The sequence below is a fragment of the Musca domestica genome, unplaced genomic scaffold (genome assembly GCF_030504385.1).
Source record: "Musca domestica strain aabys unplaced genomic scaffold, Musca_domestica.polishedcontigs.V.1.1 63, whole genome shotgun sequence".
Taxonomy (NCBI): domain Eukaryota; kingdom Metazoa; phylum Arthropoda; class Insecta; order Diptera; family Muscidae; genus Musca; species Musca domestica.
In genome coordinates, this window is record NW_026712370.1 from 3,163,203 (window position 1) to 3,184,739 (window position 21,537).

At 36.3% G+C, this 21,537-nt stretch overlaps 1 long non-coding RNA gene across 1 annotated transcript in view; it reads right to left on the bottom strand.

Moving 5' to 3' along the window:
* The window catches only part of LOC131805870 (uncharacterized), a 141,737-nt gene that overhangs the window by 59,202 nt on the left and 60,998 nt on the right, over nucleotides 1-21,537 (bottom strand). The window contains exon 2 of the long non-coding RNA XR_009343865.1: nucleotides 4,188-5,191. This is a non-coding gene — a long non-coding RNA (uncharacterized LOC131805870). The remainder of the gene's footprint in view (nucleotides 1-4,187; nucleotides 5,192-21,537) is intronic.

Consider the following 21,537-nt stretch of genomic DNA (forward strand, 5'->3'; position numbering starts at 1 on the left):
TTCGGCAAATATTGAAAAATGAGCTCGGGGCAAAGCCATTGAAATTCCAAAAAGTGTTAGAACTTAAACCGCAACAGAAAGAAAATAGACTCAAAAGTGCTAAAGAGTTGCTTCGCTTGGCCGAAAGTGGTGAACTGCCGAATTTGGTTTTCTCCGTCTCCGATGAGAAAACATTCGTTGTCCAGCAGTTTGTAAGCAAAAAAAAATGATCGTGTTTACTTGCCAAAGAGGTCAACTGAAAATGTGCACCTTCGGTTGGCCATCAGAACTCAAGCGCCGGCCATGGTGATGGTGTGGGCCGCTATAACAGCCGATGGTCGCTCTCCGCACGTATTAATCGACCGTGGCTACAGAATAAATGCCGAATATTATCGCGAAAATATTCTGGAGGGTGTATTAAAGTCTGGGGCACGCAAACATTTTGGCCGCAGACCTTGGAGATTCCAACAGGACTCAGCGCCATCGCACTCAGCACGCCCCACCCAAGAAAGGTTACAAAATGAGGTTCCTCGCTTCATTTCCAGCGCACAATGACCACCAAAATCTCCGGACACCAATCCGTTGGACTATTTGGTCTGGAGTATTTTGGAAAGCTAGGTTGCCACTAAAAAAAAAATACCAAAGTGTCGATCACCTCAAGCAAGCGCTTCACCGGGAATGGGCCAAAATACCGCAGAGCAACATTCGGGCAGCGTGTGGTGGTTTCATTGGCCGTTTAAAGGCCATAATTCGTGCCAAAGGTGACCAATTCGAACAAATCTAAGCTTATTCTAAATTTTTGATGCTATTTCCGACATTCTTTTGCTTTCATTCAATAAAATTTGAAAAAAAAAAAACAAATGTAAAAATTATGGCATTTGACTTTGTTGCAGTTTTTTTATCTCACCCTGTATTCCCTTAAAAAAATACCAAAAATTATTTAGACTAAATATTTTTATGATCTATCCTATCTTCCTGAAAAAATTGATATATCCCCCCAGATTCTGCCCACATTATCTCGTTGCCGTCTTGGCAAATGATGTGTTGATTCGCCAGCATTTCTATAATTCATCACGACGGGATATGTGTGTGGTGCTCGCAGACCTGCGTTCACTCAAAATCATTCAAACAACAAATTGGCCGTTAATTTCGAAAAAAAAGCCAACATATCGATCGGTGTCGAAATTGTGAACTCAATTTTTTTTTCTGAAAATATAAAATGTTTACCATTGATTTTGACGCAAATTAATCAAATCCGTTTGGCAAATTTTCTCTTAATTCTATTAATAAATATATCAACACCAAGAACAGATATTGGAACTGAAAGGATTTTTTTTTTTTTTTTTGTAAATAAAAATGTTTTTTCTTTTATGTCTTCAATGTCTTGAGCGAAAACAGAAACAACAGATATTTACTTGGGTTTTTTTATATAAACGCTGTCACAGCTTTTGCATAACTTACCTTATGAGAGCTAAATCTTCGAGCTTTAATTGAGAAAATAGGCCACCGGATACAAATAGAGTCGGGTTTTCAGCATATTATTATAGACTACGCGTTATAAAAATGGTATTCTTATTTTAAACAGAATTACATGCATTTAATATTTTCTGTTAATAAATGATAATTTACTATTTACTTAACCCATGCATCAACCTTTGGTGTTGAAAAGACCCAAAACTTAACTTTCTGAAATCATTTTCAATTTTACCATTTTTGCAAAATATACGCAATTATTATTGTATTTTTATACCCTCCACCATTCTATGGAGGGAATATTATCTTTGTCATTCTGTTTGAACTCCTCGAATTATTTATAATAGACCCTACATATATTCTGGATCAGCGTAAAATTCTAAGATGATCTAGCATGTTGTAATCACTCTATCTTTCGAACGAATTGAGATAGAAGGCTAAAATTTTGCACACGTGCATAGTTTACCAGTAGGCAGGTTAAGTTCGTAAATGGGTCATGTCGGTCAACGTTTTCATATATCCCCCATATAACGGTACCTCCCAATTTTTGGTATTTTTGTCATTTAAGCGAAATTATTTACAGGAATTATTTAAAATTTCGTACTTGCAGTTGGTAATGGGTACTACAGCCTATGACAAAAATTCAGGCCAACGTCTTCGTATAGCCCCCATATAACGGTACCTTCCGATATTCGATATTTGATGATTTCAGCAATGTTATTCACCGGAATTATTTGAAATTTCGTGTTGGAAGATCTTAATGGGTACTAAAAAAATTTGCAAAAAATTTCGTATGCAGGTCCACGTGTTCATATAGCCCCCATGTAACGGTACCTCCTTATTTTCGGTATTTTGGTGATTTAGCGGCATTATTCAACGGAAATGTTTCAATTTGGTATTTGAAGTTCGTAGTAGATGCTACAGCCTATGACAGAAAATTTTCTGTGCAGACCCACGCCTTCGCATAGCCCCCATTTAACGGCACCTCCCGATATTTGGTATTTTGATGATTTTAGCGACATTATTCACCGGAAATGATTAAAATTTGGTATTTGAAGTTCGTAATAGATATTACAGCCTATGACAGAAAATTGTCTGTGCAGGTCCACGTCTTCCTATAGCCCCCATATAACGGAATTGTTTCAAATTTGGTATTTAAAGTTCGCAATGGATATTACAGCCTATGACAGAACATTATATGTACAGGTCCACGTTTTAGTATAATAGTAGCTCCCTATATTCGGCATTTTTGGATGATTTTAGCTACATTATTCACCGATTTTTTTCAAGTTTCGCATATGAATATTTTAATAGCTTATAACAAAAGTTGCAGATCCACGTCTTGGTATAGACCATAATATAACGGCTACATTCGGTATTTTTAAGATATAAACAGGATTTTTAACGAATTTTATTTTTTGAAAATTGCCAAATTCTTTTCAAATGGTGGAGGGTATTCAAAGTTTGACCCGACTGAACTTACACCTTTATTACTTGTTTGAATAAGACTTTTTAAGACTTTTTTACATACCATGTCATATCGCACAAGAATAACGCAATCTGTAACTCATCGATTATCGTATTTTTTTAACCCTCAGCCATAGCCACATATCATTTGATATGGCTAAAATTTGTCCCATCGAAATAACGGCTTGAGACCCTAGGTCTCTTTGGACCAAATTTGTTTCAGGACATTTGGAGTCGATCTAGGGACATCCATCCGTCCGTATGTTTGGCTGGTGCGCATCGTAATATTTTTTATAAAACTTAGATCGAGTTCGAAAATGGGCAATATCGGTCCACTCCTTCTGGTACCACCCCAACAAAAGGTAGAAATTTTCGAAAAAAAAAAGAAATAAGCATCTTCATATTTCACACATCTCATTATCTGTACTAACACAAGATCTGCTGTGAAGATGGAATACATAAGTTCACTCCTTTCGGTTGGAATCTGTAACTACCCCGACCGCCATCTTGGACGTGCCCATTGGGCACCATCAGTGCAATAAAGATCAATTCTTGTTTCTTGGACAATTCCAAATCTATTCCGGCTTTAAAATGAAAACATAGAAACTTAAAAAAATACTAAATCCTTTAGGATCCCTTCGCTAACTGAAGATCCCTTTAGCTACAAATAAAGCGCCACATGGCCACCTAGAGATTTTGTATTGCACATAATTTCTAAGTGGCGGATGCAACAAATTATTATCCGACATTTATGCTATTATTTCATAAATGGCACATAAACAAATCAATTTCAATTCCCATCCCATTCGAATTAAATCAACTTCTTTGATTTAATTTTGAAATTTAATTTCATCTTTAATTTCCATTTTCTAAATTACACGCCCACGCCGCACACACACATGCAGGCAATGAAGCCAGCGAGTGCTCGGGCGGCTGAGCAACTATAAAAGACAAACAAATAATCCGCAAAGGAAGAACAAAAAACCAAACAAAACAATTGAATGGAAATTAATTATAATTTAATTACTTTCTAATTATTCATTAAGTGAAGAAGAAAAATAAGATGAAAAAAGAAAAAACAAAAGAGAAGAATGAGCGGAGGGTGTGAAAAAGCAGAAAAATCAATATTGGTCTGAGAGGAGGAATGGTAAAAGTTCTTGGCAAGAGAGGGGTAGAAGGGGGGATAGAAAGTTCAAGGAGAGGCATATATTTTTTTTCTTCTTCAATACAAAATTTATCTTCTTCTTTGTTTTTTTGTTGTTAATTACCTTTTAACATTTTATTGGTAGTGGCTTCTGGCTTCTCGCTCGGATGTGGTCTCAGCTGTGAATTGTGTAGATGGGGGGATGCCTGTTTTTGTTTCAGCTGGCTGGGGGATGATGGCTGCTATTATTTTTGCTGCTGACAGGATTGGCGATACAAGCCACACATGCTGGGCCAAAAATAGGCGGCAAAAGTAACGCTATACCCTGCAATGTTTAATGAGCCGATTTATGTGCGTAACGACCTCTTGCCGTGCACCGGAGGAGAAGGCAACGGTGGCGGCGTCGTTAATGTCGCCGACTGCTGCCAAAGCAGCTTTTAATTGATTTCGGCAACAGAACAACAGTCACGGCTTGACAAAGGCCCCATACAAACATCGATAGAATTCAAGTCAATGCAAATCCAAAGACTTCCCTTGGAGATCCTTGGAGGCGAGATTTTTGTGTTGATCTGAGAAGAGGTTTGGGGTTTCCAACTCAAACCAGAAAATCCATTTCGCCTCTCAGCTGTTATTTATGGTACTATCGGCTGTTTCATTGAACTTCGCTGCGGCGGACTATCCTGCTGTTTTTGTTGGTGTTGTTGCTATTGTTGTAATGACTATTTTCAATTGAGGAGGCGTTCTGCTTTTCTTTTCTTCTGCTGTTTTTTTGAAGATTTGTTTTGTGGGCCATTAACACCAGCCACTCATTCACAGCTTCTACGCAATGCTCCTCGCTGGCTGTTTGGGGTGTATGTGTGTGTGGGTAGCTTGTATTAATTTATTTTGTGTTGCTATTATTGTTGTTGTTGCTTCTTCTCACTTAGCACTCAGGTAATATAAATTTACATGACTTTTTTGTGGGGATCGCTGTTTTGGCTATTTGTTTAGTTTTTATGTTCTGTTCTCTTTTTTTTTTTTTTTTTTGGTTGTTTCTTCGTCTAGTTCACAGTTTTTTATGGGTTTCTAATGGTTTTAACTGTCTGTTGGCTCGCTTGTTTTTTTTTTTTCTATTTTTGTTTTTGAAATCTGAAAATAGCAACAACGGAAATGGAAAACTATTAGTTGTAAAGTTAAAGGTTGCAAATTTAAATTGTCAATGAAAATGTTAAGATGTTGTCAATGTTGTAAAAAAATACACTTAAGACAGTATTCTGCGGGTCTGAAATAGAACGAAGACCTCTTTAAGAGATTTTATGGCCAGAAAAAATTCTGAGGACTATTAGGAGAAGAACTTCTTAAGGTCTTCTGCAGACAGATAATCCCCTAAAAGGGTTTAATAGCCACTAGAAGTTGGATGTGTTTTCTGGGATCTTTCATGAAAAAAACACCTTTTGAAGGTCTCTGGAAAGAAAATTTTCTAAGGTCTTCTGAGACACAGAAGAATTTCTAAAGGTCTTCTAGCGACCGATTATTCTCTCAAAGTAATCAAACAAAACACCTTTTAAAGATCTTTTTTTGGCCGTGAATCATTGAACAGGCTTCTTTGGCAAACTATACGTGGACTTCTATGGACAAACGTCCTTTACAAAGTTGTATATTAACTGAAGACCTCCTAAAAACTTCAGAAGGACTTCCATAGGTAATTAAAGGCTATCAAATTCCTTCTGGGGACAGAGGAACTTTCAATTGTCTGCAAAAGGTAAGGGACAATCTGAAGTTCTGTTAAAACTTCCAACACCTTTTCTAAGATAAATGACACTTCTATGGCCAGAATACATTACAAGGATCCAGAGTGGGCAGAATACTGTATTCTAACTGAGTCCCGTTGATACGCGTTTATCAGGTTTTATTATCGAGTCCTTGCCATGGTATAGGGTATGGTGTAGTTCCAACACCTTTTCTAAGATAAATGACATTTCTCTGGACAGAAAACTTTACAGGGATCACGAGTGGGGAGAATACTGAATTCTAACAGAGTTCCATTGATATTTCCGTTGATATCAGGTTTTATTATCGAGTCCTTGCCATGGGCTGTGCCAGTTTCGATCATCAGTCCCTTCACAAGACAATGACGTATGGAAGTTTAAAAAATACGCCTAAAAACAACCAACCCTATTTCGACTGATGCTGGACGCCTAGGCAACCTCAATCAAGTGTGAAGTTCACCTCCGCCTCAACAAAAATGACCTTAAGATCGGACTCGAACAGCGATTCTGGGTAGTCAGCTGCCACTAGTAGGATGAAGTGGATGGGAGACTTGGGAGGACTGAGTAAAGACAATATCTCTGAATACTTCTGGAAAAGTCTCGTAACGGACGAGGACATGGATACAACTGTAGTCCAGGCATTCACCTCAAACCAGGGTTTGACTCCTGATTAGTTTTAGCGGCCCCAACACAACAATCCGTCGATAAATAGCGAGAAGTCCACAATCACAAGGCAAGAGGCTATCGAGAGAGAAGGAGCACAGAGCGCCATCTCCATTGATAAAATTGAAGTGCCGCGGAGCTTTCCCGACACCAACAGAGCCAAATCCAAGGAGATTAGAAATAAAAAGGCATATCGACGATCATTAAACTACTATAGTCGATATGTCGATGGGGGTCCGTCTAAGATCACGGACGAATTTGAAGTTCGATAGGAAGTCCGAGAGGACATATCCTAATGCAACATTAAGGGAACTCTCGATAAGCAGGATACCCACATTCAGTAGGCCTCAAAAAAAAAAAAAAAAAGACGACGACGGTGAAAAATCCCTGGTCGACAGGAAAGTTGGTATCGGAGCCAATTGTAGGCTTCAGAAAGGTCCCTGATGTCGCAGAGATGGAGGTACCACTCCCCAAATCCAGGGCAGACGAAGTTGAGATTAAATCTACGGAACGGCATGCCACTAAATAGGGCTGCAAGGAAGAAAAGGAAAGCGAAAACTTCTAAATAATCGAAACAGGCTCCGCTGAACCCATCAGTCAATTAATCAGCGCAACACCTTACAACGGAGATGATGGTGAAACAACAGGTGGACAGTTCAGAGACAACTACATCGAGCGGACATACTGGTGTCTTATCTGGCTTTTAAATACATTTGTGTAAAAATATAAATTTTAAACGCCTCCCCCCCTTTCTACCACGTCTACGCCTCGTGTCCCCAACGCGATTTTTCACTTCACATTAAAACACTTTCCAGTTATGGGGTTTTTATGTTTTGTTTTATCACCAGCACTTAATTGTTCTTTTTTTTGCGTTGTCGTCGTTGTTGTTTTTGTTATTGTTTGTGTGGTGAGCATGTGTTTCTTTTGCCATGGAAAGTGGCAGCCAGTCAAACCAAACCAGACACCCGGTGACTGAATTACCTTTCCCTGATCAATGGCCTGAATATAATGATAGGCATGGCTGCAGGTGAATACTTTGCACTCGGAGAGCACTTCAAAAAAATAACAGCCACCATCGAAGTGGTTGTCACTTATGAATTAGTGAAGTAGCACACATACACATACAGACACAGGCAAATAGCATCAAAACTTTAAAAATAACTTTTATTAAAGCTTTTAAGATTTTTACAAACATAAATATGCAGACACCAAATGGGTCTCTGAAAGAGGAAATTAGATGGGGAGAAGTTTGAGAGCCTTAAACAATTTTTTTGAAAGGACCAATATTCTTTTAGAACCAACAGAGTTATAATGACGGATTTCTTCGAAAGGACCTATAGAACTACCCTTAGAGGATTATTGGTGATCGCTTTCAATAATTGAGAAAATTTAATAATTTTATTCAAGTAATCGTGGGGATATCTAAAAACAAATAAAAATCATGTTTTGCAGGATAACTAGGCTTATCACGGAATTTCTCAAAGCTACAATCATAGATCATAGTGGAGGAATTTTTAAAGGACAATATTAGTTAAAGCTATAATCGCAAACTTTTATTTTTAATGACAATAATCCTGATTTTTCTTTAGAGCAATGATCTAGATTTTTTTAATTATTTTCAAGGACCTTCAGAGCTATAACTATGGACAGTCGAAGAAATTTTTAAAAAAAACCTTCAGAGCAATAAACATGGATTGTTTAAAAAACATTTTTGTTGTTTTCAAGGACCTTCAAAGCAACAATAAAGGACGTTCAGTACAAAGGACATTTTATTTTTAAGGACCATAATCCTGATTTTTTCAAGTACTTTTAGGGTAGGTAATAATCGTGGATTACTGTTACTCTAACAGTCATGGATAATTTAAATATGTTTTCAAGGACCTTCAAAGCGACTATAAAGGACAATCAGTACAAAGGACATTTTATTTTTAAGGACCATAATCCTGATTTTTTCAAGGACCTTTAGAGCAATGTTCCTGGATTTTTAAAAAATATTTTTAAGGACATTTAGAGCAATAATTATGGGTTTTTTGAAAACATTTTGAAGCAAGTTCAAAGCAATAATTATGGATATTCAGTGTAATCTCTTCAAAGACTTTTAGTGGATTCTTAAAAAAAATTCAAGGACCTTCAGAACCATGTTTCTAGTTTTTTTTCAAAAATATTTTCAAACACCTTCAAGGCAACAATCGTGCATTTTTCAAAAATATTTACAAGGATCTTCAGAGCTATAGTTATGGATTTTTTTTTCAAGGGTCTTCAGAGCGATAATTATGGATATTCATAGCAATCTTTTCAAAGACCTTTAGAGCAATAATAGTAGATTCTTGCAATATATTTTTAAGAATGTTCCAGGATTTCCAGTTATATTTTTAAGGACCTTCAGAGCAATAATCGTGGAATTTATAAAAAGATCTTCAAGTACCTTGAGAGCAATAATCGTAGATTTTTTAAAATTTTTTTCGAGAATAAATTTTTTTAGAGCAATAATAAAGGACATCCCGAGCAATCTGTTCTAAGACCTTTAAAACAATAACCGCAGATTTCTTAAAAATACTTTAGAGGGCCTTTAGAGCAATAACAAAGGACATTCAGTGAAATCTTTTCAGAGACCTTTAGAACAATCATCATGGATTTTTGGAAAATATTTTCAAGGACCTATAATCGGGAACTTTTATTTTTGAACCCTAACCTTAATTTTTTAAATATTTTCAACGACTATTAGAGCAATAATCGTGATTTTTTTAAATTAGTTGCAAGGATCTTCTGGACAATAATTATGGGCATTCAGAGCAATCTTTTCAAAGACAATCAGATCAATAATAGTGGATTTTTTAAAAATGTTTTCAAGGACCTTCAGACCAATAATTATAGACATTCAGAGCAATCTTTTCAAAGACCTTTGGAGCAATAATCGTGGATTTTTTAAAAATATTTTCAAGGACCTTCAGAGTAATTGTTGTGGATTTTTTAAAAATATTTTCAAGGACCTTCAGAGCAATCTTTTCAAAGACATTAAGAGCAATAACCGTGTATTCATAGACAATATTTTCTAGGACCTTCAGAGTAATTGTTGTGGATTATTTACAAATATTTTCAAGGACCTTCAGACCTTCAGAGTAATTATCGTGGATTTTTTAAAAATATTTTCAAGGACCTTCAGACCTTCAGAGTAATTTTTGTGGATTATTTATAAATATTTTCAAGGACCTTCAGAGCAATCTTTTCAAAGACATTAAGAGCAATAAGCGTGCATTCATAGAAAATATTTTCAAGGATCTTCAGATCAGTTATCGTGGATTTTTAAAAATATTTTCAAGGACCTTCAGAGTAATTATTGTGGATTTTTTTAAAAATATTTTCAAGGACCTTCAGAGTAATTATCGTGGATTTTTTAAAAATATTTTCAAGGACCTTCAGACCTTTAGAGTAATTATCGTGGATTTTTTTAAAAAATATTTTCAAGGACCTTCAGAGCAATAATAAAAGACATTCAAGCAAAGACCTTTAGAACAATAATGCTGAATTCTTAGAAAATATTCTGAAGGACGCACAATGACAAATAGAACGCCATGGCATGTCAAGACGTAAAGAGTGAGAATAACACGTTTAGAAAACACACACAAACTATACAGACATATATCGTCTACCACTACAGCCATTCGAAGACAAACAACCCACCACCCTCGAACCCCATTACAGAGTCACGAAATGCCAACACATAAAATACGTTTATTGTGCAAAATTTATTGCCAAAATAACAACAAAAACAACATTAGCAGGAGAAAAGAAGAAAGTTTGCAAATAATAAATAAACAAATAACGGGAGGAAAATGTGTCGCCCTCCCACCCATATTCTTTGTAAATATTGATTGGGCTGAAGAAATGGATAGAATGTAATAGGGATGGCAAAAAGCTGTGACTTTTAATTTTGCTGAAATTTGTGTGGTTGTGTTCAAAGTTGAGGATGCTGGAAGAATGTTGAAAAGTGTAGACACAAAGGCGGACCAAGGGAGTATTGATAACATGGATCGCTCAATTAAATTTTATTTTAAACTATATTTTATGGCTTGAGAGAGAGATGAAAAAACTGCAACAAACTTCTGACTGCTGTAATTTCTAAGCGACTCCGACCGACAGCTGTACAAATTATTCCAGTGACAGCTCATTATATTGTTTACCAGCGTACAAAAGCATTTTGGTGAGAATTTTCCCCAAAAAAAAGTTATTCGCGATGGAATTCAAGCGTGATAGTGTGATTTCTTTATATTTGGCTGGAAAACCACAAGTGGCTATCGTTAGAGCACTCCAGAATTTAAATGTGAATAAACCTTTTGTGTCTCGTGCCATCGCTCGTTACCGTGATACTGGTTGGGTAGCCCGACGTCAAGGAAGTGGACGGAAGAAAACAGCAACATCAGCAAAAATGGTCCGAAAAATAAAGAAGCGAGTTGATCGAAACCCACGTCGCAGTGGCCGAAAAATGGCTCGTGATCTGAACATATCGCAATATTCCATTCGGCAAATATTGAAAAATGAGCCATTGAAATTCCAATAAGTACAAGAACTTACACCGCAACAGAAAGAAAATAGACTCAAAGGAGCTAAAGAGTTGCATCGCTTGGCCGAAAGCGGTGAACTGCCGAACTTGGTTTTCTCCTTTCTCCGATGAGAAAAAATCCATTGTTCAGCATTTTGTAAACAAACACAAGTAAAAAGCTGTAAGTTCGGCCGGGACGAACTTTGAATACACTCCACCATTTGGAACAAATTTGGCAATTTTTAAAAAAATAAAATCCGTTAAAATTCTGTTAAAATCTTAAAAGTACCGAATGTAGCCGTATATTAGGGTCTATACGACAACGTGGACCTGCATAGACAACTTTTGTCACAAGCTATTACAATATTCAAACGCAAAACTTGAAAAAATCTCTTCTAATCTAAAAATCATCAAAATACCGAATATAGGGAGGTACCATGAGGGTTATAAAACCTGGACCTGCACAGACAATTTTCTGTTCTAGGCTGAAGTATCCATTATGAACTTTAACTACCAAATTTGAAACTATGCCGATAAATAATGTCGCTAAAATCATCAAAATACCGAATATCGGGAGGTACCGTTATATGGGGGCTACACGAAGGTGTGAACCTGCACAGACAATTTTCTGTCATAGGCTGTAGTATCTATTACGAACTTCAAATGCGAAATTTATGACAATTCCGGTAAATAATGTCGCTAAAATCATCAAAATGCCAAATATCGGGAGGTACCGTCATATGGGGCCTATACGAAGACGTGGACCTGCACAGACAATTTTCTGTCATAGGCTGTAGTATCTATTACGAACTTCAAATGCGAAATTTTAAAAAATTCCGGTAAATAATGTCACTAAAATCATCAAAATACGGAATATCGGGGGGTACCGTTATATGGGGGCTATACGTAGAAGTGGACCTAAATGGCTCATTTTCTGCTTTATGCTGTAGTATCTATTACGAACTGCAAATACCAAATTTGAAATAGTTCCGGTAAATAATGTCGCCAAAAATCATCGAAATAGCCAATATCGGGAGGTATCGTTATATGGGGGCTATACGAAGGCGTGGACCTGCACAGACTATTTTCTGTCATAGGTTGTAGTATTCATTACGAACATCAGATATTAAATTTGAAACAATTCCGATAAATAATGTCGCTAAAATCATCAAAATATCAAATATCGGGAGGTACCGTCATATGGGGGCTATATGTAGAAGTGGATCTATATGGCCCATTTTCAATAACAAAAGTCCTGCAGACATAATAAACGTTTGAGTAAAATTTTATTAACCTACTTCATTTCGTTCGGAAGCTAGAGTGAATTCCACAGACGGACATTGCGCCACCCAAGAATGGTTACAAATTGAGGTTCCTCCGGATACCAATCCGTTGGACTATTGTGTCTGGAGTATTTTGGAAGAAAGGTTGGTACTAAAAAAATACCAAAGTGTCGATCATCTCATGCAAGCGCTTCACCGGAAATGGGCCAAAATACCACAGAGTAACATTCGGACAGCGTGTGATGGTTTCAAATGTCAATTTTCACCTAAGTAGGGGAGAGATTTCTTTTTGATATCATGCCGAAAACAGAGAACCATATAACCTAGTTTCAGTGCAAACCATCTTAGATATAAGCCCAATTTGTTCTGCAAAATCATAAAGTTCTACCTGAAATGCTCTGATCTCTATATTGATTAAAAAAAACAGGTTGATAGAAGTTCGCATCCTGAATGACTTAGAATTTAATGCTGATTTTATACCCTACACCACAAGGTGGTCAGGGTATTATGTCTTTGTGCATTTGTTTGTAACATGTAGAAGGAAGCGAGATAGACCCATAGTTACTTTTGAGGATTTCCATAGAATCACTTTCTGAGTTGATTTATGCATGTCAGTCCGTCTGTCCATGTATTCTTTTGAACAAAATGCAGGTCGCATTTATTATCCGATTAAGATGAAATTTTCCAAACAACATTTGTTTGGCCCAAGGACGAACCCTATTGAAATTGGAGATAATCGGTAAAAATTTAGATATAGCTCCCATATATATCTTCGTCCGATTTGCTTCTTATTATGCACCAAACGCGTAATATCAGCCCGAATAGTATGGAATTTTGCACATACAACCAAATTAGGCCTGAAAATAAGTATGCAAATCGAATCGGTTCAGATATAGCTATAGCTCCCATATATATTGTTCATCCGATATGTTATTTTTGTCCTCCGCAGTCGTAATATGCACTCTGTAATAACAAAATTTGGGGAAATATATCAAATACAGCTCAGAAATACCTTTGCTAAATTTTATCGAGATCGGTTCAGGTTTGGATATAGCTCCCATATATAACTTTGTCCGATTTACCTTTTATTGTACACCAAACGTCTAATATTTGTCCAAATGGGATGGAATTTGGCACCTACGACCGAATTGAGTCTAGAAGCTAGTATGTCAAATTTGGTGAAGATCGGTTCAGATATAGCTATAGCTCCCATATATATTGTTCAACCAAATTTGTTGTATTTGTTACCCACAGCCGTAATATGCACTCTGTAACAATAATATTTGGGGAAATATATCAAATACAGCTCAGAAATATCTTTGCCAAATTTTATCGAGATCGGTTCCGATTTGGATGTAGCTCCCATATATATCTTTATCTGATTTCAAATCAATTGTGCACCAAATGGGCAATACAGGTCCGAATTTAAAAGATACAAATGCTTCGGCATATTTAGTCCTTTGAATTTTAAATTATAATTATATTCATAGCGTTTATGATTGAATTCTCCCATAAGAACTTTTAATTTTTATGTGGAGCTCTACTAAATTAGCAAAGTGGTGTAGGGCATCATAAAGTCGGCCCTGTCCGGCTTTAGGACTTTCTTTACTGGTTAAACATGTGTTTATTGGATCTCAGACAAAAGATTCGAGGGCATGGAAAATTTAATACATTCACACAATTTTGAGTGCCTATAAGTCTCACACAATTTGAAAAATATTTTCGAAGTTAAAATTTTTTTTTTCCTAAAAACTATTTATTTTTAATAATTTAATTAACAATTCAATTTGCTTTTTTTCTTCGAGTGTACCCGATTTGCCACAACTGAAATGGCTGACAGCAACTGCCCCGTAATGGTCTTTTGCTAAAACAACTAAAAATAAATAAATAAACAAACAACTCAATAAAATACCAAAATAACATCCCAAAGCCGATGAGAAGAGAAGCAGAAGATGTAAACAACAACAACATCAACAAACAGTAAACTATAAATCAAATTCAATAAAAATCGAACATCTCAAATAGAAATGAAAATGTAATTCATGAACGAATTACACGCCCACCACCCCCAAATAGAACGGCACGGCGGCCAATTGAATGGGAAATGTCAACAATTGGCGTAAAAAAAAACGGCGATGAAGACGACGACGCCATCATCGAGCCAGGCAGAACCAACAGCGGCACCGGCAGTTAGCAAAAAGCAAACAAACAAACAAGCAAATGAGCGAGCAATCAAAAAAGAGGAAAATATGAAAAATTATGTGAATGAATACATGAGGAATGGCTAATATTAGGAAATAGACTACAACGTCTTTATTAAGTCTAAAATCCGTAAAGAGGTTATTTTGACAAAAATTATCAATATATATTAGCTTAAAACTTCTCCAGAATTTCCTAAAATTTCCTTGAAAGGTCAACTATTTTAGCCAAAGGTATCCCTATCACTTTTGGTCATTATATCTGTTTCATATATGTTATAAATTCCAGGATTATTCAAGGGCCTCAAAAACAGTTTTTTTCTTCAACTTTTCGCTCTTAATAGTTCTTGAAGGATGTCAGAATTGTGTTTTTATATCTGGAACATACAGGATGAGATAAAAAAATACCAACAAAGTCAAACGCCTTCATTTTAATTTTTTTTTTTTTAATTTTATTGAATGAAAGCAAAAAATGTCGGAAATAGCATGAAATGTTAGAATAAGTTTAGATTAGTTCGAATTGGTCGCCTTTGGCACGAATTACGGCCATCAAATGGCCAATGAAACCGTCACACGCTGCCCGAATGTTGCTTTGCGGTATTTTGGCCCAATCCAGGCAAAGCGCTTGCTTGAGGTGATCGACTCTTTGGTATTTTTTAGTGCCAACCTTGCTTTTCGAAATACCCCAGACACAATAGTCCAACGGATTGGTAGCCGGAGATTTTGGTGGCCATTGTGCGAGGGAAATGAAGCGAGAAACCTCATTTTGTAACCATTCTTGAGTGGCGCATGCTGAGTGCGATGGTGCTGTGTCCTGTTGGAATGTCCAAGGTCTGCGGCTAAAATGTTTACGTGCCAAGGCTTTAATACACCCTCCAGAATATTTTCGCGATAATATTCGGCATTTATTCTGATGCCACTAGTAGGGTATTTATGATGGCACAGAATAGATTAAATAAATTACCTTTGCCACCTTTCTGACCTTTTAGAGGTTTGTCCTTGATAAAGCCTGGGTTGTCCCAGTTTATTGACCAGCTTCTGTATGTCTAAGCATATGTTTGTGTGTCCAACTAGATTTTATTGGCTCCACGTGTCGGCATTTGTTGGAGAATGTGAGGGTTGGCCTTGTTAGAGTTGAGATTAGGCTAGTTTTTAGTCGAGATTGGCCTATTTTTTAAGCCGAGTTGGTCCAGTTCATTGACCCGCTTCTGTATGTCTAAGCATATGTTTGTGTGTCCATCCAGACTTTATTGCTTACACGCGCCGTCATTTGTTGGTAAGTGTAAAAGAAAAAAAAAAAAAACTTTTTCGTTTTGGTCTGTAATGGTCTCCCTCTTGCCCCCACCCCTTCTCCCTATTCAGCACCGTCTTCCACTATCCCCCTTCTTTCTAATCAGTGCCGAATTCCACTGTCCCCCATCTCCCTATTCAGTGCCGCCTTCCAATGTCCCCCCTCCCCCCTTCTTTGCACCGTCCTCCAACTCCCTATTCAGAATCGTTCTCCACTATCCCCATCCCCCACCCCCTCTTCCACATACTTTCCTATCTTCCCATTGCTTTATACCGGCCCCTCTACCATAGCATTGAAACAATCTCCCTGTTCCACAGAGCACTCTTCTTCATTAGACAATGATGCTCTTATCAGTACAAATTATGTTAGAATTGTGTGTCGATCTGTCGAGATGTAAGTCCGACCACTTACATGCTGTGACGAAATTGGTGACAGAAGTAAATTGTAACAGAAACATTGTTTTTATTTTGTTTTCGTTTTGGTCATATTTCAGATGCATTATTGAATATTGACATGTTTTGTCAGCCTAGAAGTTGAAGGCATGCTTTGAATTTGTATGAATAATTATTTTTCAGATTAAAAAGTGGGCATAGAATTTAAGACAAACTTGTTTTAATTAGTCATCAGTTTTTTCTTTCAAGATAACGAAAACTAGGAAAGAAAAAATGTATTTAGTTCTATAGACTATTTGACGCCCTATATGTTTAATAAATAATGTGTATGTCTGTGTGCGGGTATTGATTCTTTTGGTTATGTAATATTTTAATATGAGTATAGATTCATAAGATGTGTAGTTTGAAGTGTTGTCATAATTTAGATGCATTTCTAGGCGTATGTGTTTGTAATGGTGATATCGTTGTAAGAGTTGAGAAAGTCATCATGAAGTTTACAAACTTTCCCATAATAACATAATCTATTTTATGTTAGCAGACCCAGAAAATATCATTGATTATATAAGAATGCACTTTCATTATCAATTATATTTGGCTGAATGTTAAATATATAAAAGCAGAAAAAATTTGGAAAATGCATTCAGTTTCTAAAGAACTCTCAAAAAATTAAAAACAAAAATGGAAGGACAAAATTTAAAGTATGAAGGAGTGCATCCCATTCTCATGGAAGATGTGGAGGACGAAGCCGCGTTTTGCGAGCACGTTTCCTACATTCTACAGGACGATATTGCAGCAAGAAGGGAGGAAACGTGCTCGCAAAACGCGGCTTCGTCCTCCACATCTTCCATGAGAATGGGATGCACTCCTTCATACTTTAAATTTTGTCCTTCCATTTTTGTTTTTTAATTTTTTGAGAGTTCTTTAGAAACTGAATGCATTTTCCAAATTTTTTCTGCTTTTATATATTTAACATTCAGCCAAATATAATTGATAATGAAAGTGCATTCTTATATAATCAATGATATTTTCTGGGTCTGCTAACATAAAATAGATTATGTTATTATGGGAAAGTTTGTAAACTTCATGATGACTTTCTCAACTCTTACAACGATATCACCATTACAAACACATACGCCTAGAAATGCATCTAAATTATGACAACACTTCAAACTACACATCTTATGAATCTATACTCATATTAAAATATTACATAACCAAAAGAATCAATACCCGCACACAGACATACACACATTATTTATTAAACATATAGGGCGTCAAATAGTCTATAGAACTAAATACATTTTTTCTTTCCTAGTTTTCGTTATCTTGAAAGAAAAAACTGATGACTAATTAAAACAAGTTTGTCTTAAATTCTATGCCCACTTTTTAATCTGAAAAATAATTATTCATACAAATTCAAAGCATGCCTTCAACTTCTAGGCTGACAAAACATGTCAATATTCAATAATGCATCTGAAATATGACCAAAACGAAAAACAAAATAAAAACAATGTTTCTGTTACAATTTACTTCTGTCACCAATTTCGTCACAGCATGTAAGTGGTCGGACTTACATCTCGACAGATCGACACACAATTCTAACATAATTTGTACTGATAAGAGCATCATTGTCTAATGAAGAAGAGTGCTCTGTGGAACAGGGAGATTGTTTCAATGCTATGGTAGAGGGGCCGGTATAAAGCAATGGGAAGATAGGAAAGTATGTGGAAGAGGGGGTGGGGGATGGGGATAGTGGAGAACGATTCTGAATAGGGAGTTGGAGGACGGTGCAAAGAAGGGGGGAGGGGGGACATTGGAAGGCGGCACTGAATAGGGAGATGGGGGACAGTGGAATTCGGCACTGATTAGAAAGAAGGGGGATAGTGGAAGACGGTGCTGAATAGGGAGAAGGGGTGGGGGCAAGAGGGAGACCATTACAGACCAAAACGAAAAAGTTTTTTTTTTTTTTCTTTTACACTTACCAACAAATGACGGCGCGTGTAAGCAATAAAGTCTGGATGGACACACAAACATATGCTTAGACATACAGAAGCGGGTCAATGAACTGGACCAACTCGGCTTAAAAAATAGGCCAATCTCGACTAAAAACTAGCCTAATCTCAACTCTAACAAGGCCAACCCTCACATTCTCCAACAAATGCCGACACGTGGAGCCAATAAAATCTAGTTGGACACACAAACATATGCTTAGACATACAGAAGCTGGTCAATAAACTGGGACAACCCAGGCTTTATCAAGGACAAACCTCTAAAAGGTCAGAAAGGTGGCAAAGGTAATTTATTTAATCTATTCTGTGCCATCATAAATACCCTACTTGTGGTTTTCCAGCCAAATATAAAGAAATCACACTATCACGCTTAAATTCCATTACGAATAACTTTTTTTCTGGAAAATTCTCACCAAAATGCTTTTGTACGCTTGTAAACAATATAATGAACTGTCACTGGAATATTTTTAACAGCTGTCGGACGAGTGACTTAGAAATGACAGCAGTCTGAATTTGGTTGCAGTTTTTTCCTCTCGCCCTCTATATAACTTATGGGTTCTACGATGAATATTTAGGAATGTTACAAACGGAATGACAAACTTAATATACCCTCCTTTCCAAGGTGGAGGATATAAAAAGTCGAAAGTTACGGGAAAGTGTCCCGTTAACTTAACGGCAGCAATCATACGCCCAAATGTACCAATTATTGTATTTTGACCTTTGACTCTCAGCTGAAGGAAATCTTAGTAATCTATTTGTCAATCAAAGAAAAAAATACGGAAATATTTTAATGTGGTCAAAAGTTACCGAATTTGTGACCAGGTAACCCAAATTTTGAAATACTGTGCTGCGTATACTTGACGCCCGCAATCATACGCCCAAATGTTCCAATTAAAAACCAACAGCTCCAAATATTACAAAACTGAGATTTATTAAAATAATTTATTGCAATTTCAATTATAATTGGAAATAACTCAAAAAAAAACAGTTGGAATGCTTTAAGAAAATCTAATTAGTCGAAGGAAAAACTAAAATCAATAACAAGGAACGACGACATTGTAGACCAAATAAAAGCGGCTCACAAACAAATAACCAAAGGCAAAGAAGTGGAGCTCAACATGCTAGCCGTCCTACAAAAAAGGGGGTCAAAGGAAAATATTGATGCTCGAAATAAATGAAAACTCTTCGAAGTCCTTTGAACAAAACTTTTTTTTTTTTTGTTGTTATAACAAGCAAAAATATCAATAAATTAGTCCCAAATTTTAGTTCAAAAATTTATTTTCTTCGATTTATTTCTTATTACAATTTCGGAGTAGCTATGGATGGCAGGATGGCAGTCTCCACTGGCCGTAAGACTAACAATAATAAAAAATTCCAAAGAAAAGCATAATAGTAAAGACAAAAAAATAAATAATAAAAGAATAAAGAAATAAATGGAAGAATACAAACAATCAAGCTAGAGATTTTGGAATACACACAACGGAGAACACGAAGAAGAAGAAGACGAAAACAAAACCTAAGCACAAAAAATAATCACAAAAGAAAAACGAATCAGTCCGACTTACAGACATATTGAGAAACACAAACACCATAACATTTAAAGGCTGTATAACAGCATCCCTTATGGACCAGCCTTTCGTACCTACCCTATAGCCCCACTTCCCCATCTCTACCAAACACCAACAACCACCCACCATTTAACCACAACCTTGCCAGCCGTATTGTTGTAGGCTTTGCAAAGAAGGCCAGTGGCCGTAGTAATGATGCGGTGGGTGGTAGTTTTGTTAAGCCAAATTGTTTGTTTGTTTGTTTAGTCGTAGTTGTAGATGTAGTTGTGTATGTGTGGAACACAAAAGTTCACAACAACACACACACACTCACACATGTATATAGGCGCACTGTAAGAAATTTATGGCAGCTTAAGCCACAAAACAAATTGTGTGAAAATACCACACACACATAAATTGGATAATTTTTTTCTTGGAAGCAAAAATTAAACCAAATTAAATTTAATGCATTTATTTGGAAAGTATTGAAAGAAAAAAAATTCTATAAGGGTTAATTCTTCTTCAATTGTATATTGTAAATATCTCACAAAGGCGTATACGTGTTGTCATCACTTATACGATACAGAGAAGAAATTATTTCATTATTGTTGCGGAAAGAAATACTTCTCATCTCAGCTCAAAGCTAAAAATCTTATCGAAAAAGAAGGTCATCATATATTTTTAAATTTATATATTTTTAAGATATTTAAGATTTATTTTATTTTTATTTATTAGAATTATTATTTTTTTATTATTATTTATATATTATTAGATTTATTTTTAAGATATTTGAGATATTTTTAAAGCACAGCGCCCCAAAATGTCTTCAATTGGTAACTTCGTGTCGGTCTCTTGTAGAGAGTTCTCCTTTTTTATGCCCTCCACCATAGTATGGAGGGTATATTAAGTTTGTCATTCCGTTTGTTACATCTAAAATATACATTTTAGACCCCACAAAGCTATATCCGCCCATCTATATGTCTGTGGAAATCACTCTAGCTTCCGAAGGAAATGAAGTAAGTTGATAAAATTTTACTCAAATGGGTATTATGTCTGCAGGAGCCCATATGTCCACGTCTTCGTATAGCCCCCATATAACGATACCTCCCGATATTCGGTATTTTCATGATTTTAGCGACATTATTTACCGGAATTGTTCCAAATTTGGTATTTGAACTTCGTAATGGATACAACATCCTAAGACAGGAAATTAGCCATGTCGGTCCACGTTATCGTATAGCCCCCATATAACGGTACCCCCGATATTCGTTATTTATATGATTTTAGCGACATTTTTCACTGGAATTGTTTCAATTTTGGTATTTGAAGTTCGTAATGGATACTACATCCTAAGACAGGAAATGAGCCACGCGTGTCCACGTCTTCGTATATCCCCCATATAACGGTACCTTCCCCGATTTTCGATATTTTGATGATTTTAGCGACTTTATTTACCGGAATTGTTCCAAAATTGGTACTTAAAGTTCGTAATAGATGCTACAGCATAAAACATAAAATGGGCCATGTCGGTCCACGTCTTCGTATAGCCCCCATATAACGATACCTCCCGATATTTGGTATTTTGACGATTTTAGCGACATTATTTACCGGGATTTTTTTCAAATTTGATATTTGAAGTTTGTAATGGATACTACCTCCTAAGACAGGAAATGAGACATGTCGGTCCACGTTTTAGAGACATTATTTATCGAATTTTTTTCAAATTTGGTATTTGAAGTTCGCAATGAATACTACAGCCTATGACAGAAAATTGTCAATGCAGGTACACGTCTTCGAATAGCC